The 1,807-nt window shown below is 34.1% G+C and overlaps 1 protein-coding gene across 2 annotated transcripts in view; it reads right to left on the minus strand.

The window, feature by feature from the left end:
• The window catches only part of LOC108755839 (probable chitinase 3), a 15,602-nt gene extending 13,907 nt beyond the window's left edge, over positions 1–1,695 (minus strand). The window contains exon 1 of one of the 2 annotated variants that reach the window (XM_018499148.1): positions 1,579–1,695. The gene's annotated coding sequence lies outside the window, so the exon portion shown is untranslated. Of the gene's footprint in view, positions 1–1,451; positions 1,523–1,578 lie in introns of those variants that run through there. The other variant, XM_018499149.1, reaches the window with a different exon arrangement.
• Positions 1,696–1,807: the final 112 nt, after the last annotated feature.

The raw sequence follows: 1,807 nt of genomic DNA on the forward strand, positions 1-1,807 counted from the left end.
AGAGAAATCCTTCTACGAGATGTTCGCGCGAAATGCGTTATTTTTACTTATGCGACTATAAAGGAGGAGCAGCCGGTTTGAATAGTGACTCGTTACTCGGCTAGGACATAGGAGGCTTATTAGGTACAAGACGGAATGCATTTTATGCTGAAGTACGTATGTACATCGATTTGTGTTTACTCGAGCCTTCAAGACATTCCGATTTATCTTATACATTCCAAGACACCAAGTATCGTGGCACGAAAAAGATGCGGCCTTGAAGACGCACGAAGACTCTTGTCCTCTCGTATCATCTTATTCGCTTTTCCTAGCCGCGCTTCGTGTTTTATTTATTGTAATTTCCAGTTAGGCCCATCAATAATTATCTTATGCGACACGCAGTGAATTCAATAACAAGACCATCGATCTCATTTAGAATATTTATGAGTTAGGTACCAGAACAGATAAAAATTTTTACTTGTACTTTCTTTAGAACGAAATATAATTATGTTTATAAAAAACAAGGTAATATATTTTTATCGCATTATTATTTGCAGAAACAGCTTTTTAATATTAATAATAATTATAATTATAAACTTTTACTTTTGACGCTTACATTTTACGCATTTGTCAGATACTCTGTTATCACTCTAAGAAGCGATATTAGACATTATTTATCGTGCGAATTATCCGAGAACAAAAACTCACTCGATAGTACTTGACATATTAAAAGTGCACCTTGTCGAAATAAGATGAGATTGTACAATATGAACAATGGTGTATTTCATTGTACGTTTACAAATAGTTGCCGATGCAAGTCCTATTAATAGGATTTTGGGTATCATTAAAAACTGATTATTCAAGAAAGAATCGAACTTTTAATTGGTTAAAATATCAAAAGGTTGAAATATCAATAAACCTTCTTTTAACTAAAAGTCGCTAAAAAAATGCAACAAAAAATATAAATTTTTTAAATTTCTTAATGAAAAAAAATAGCATTGCTATTACAGAAGTTATATACAGTTAACGATTTACAAGAGTTTTTACTTAAAAAAAATTAGATTATTAATAGAAGTGATAAAAAAAGTTGTTAAATTTATCAAGCTGTAACCAGGCTGTTTTTCTTACATGCATTTAGTAAGATTGATTTAGTAAGAGAATATTGTCTCGTTGAAGTGTATAATGACGCGTTCTGTGATTAGCGATTTTACTACTGCAGTGTTATTTATATCGAATTCCTTACAACCATCTCTTTTTTTCTTTCTGAAGGTCAAAATAATTTATCTCGTGTAATTTGAATGTAGCGTAAAGAAATTTCAACTTAAGATAAAGATAAGATTCAACGCAATTTAGATCTTATTACCGCTATATATATATATATGTGTATCGTATAATAAACGAATCTGTCATTAAAGATGTGTATCAGCGTCAGTATAATCAATGATATCAGTATAGTCAACGAAGATAGTTACCATACTTTCTGACATCATTAAACGTAATATATTTCTTCACATATAATATTCTTTACATCAGCACCGGATAGCAATTTTCCTGTCTCGAGCGGAGGAAATTTTTTTGCGTGATTGCGAATCAACGTACGTTACAAACAGACTTTCCTGATTCTTCTTCCGCAACACCGATACGTAGGTATAAACTGTCACTGGTGGAACTCGATGGAGCACTTGTCTGAGCGGCGCGCGATTCGACCGCACGGGAGCGGGGCCCGCTGGGGTCTCCTCGAGTCGAGAGGTGCGCGCGATGAATTTTAAAAGACACCACCGACGAGAGAGAGAGAGAGAGAGAGAGAGAGAGAGAGAGAGAGAGAGAG

This window comes from Trachymyrmex septentrionalis, unplaced genomic scaffold (assembly GCF_001594115.1).
Source record: "Trachymyrmex septentrionalis isolate Tsep2-gDNA-1 unplaced genomic scaffold, Tsep1.0 scaffold9, whole genome shotgun sequence".
NCBI lineage: Eukaryota > Metazoa > Arthropoda > Insecta > Hymenoptera > Formicidae > Trachymyrmex > Trachymyrmex septentrionalis.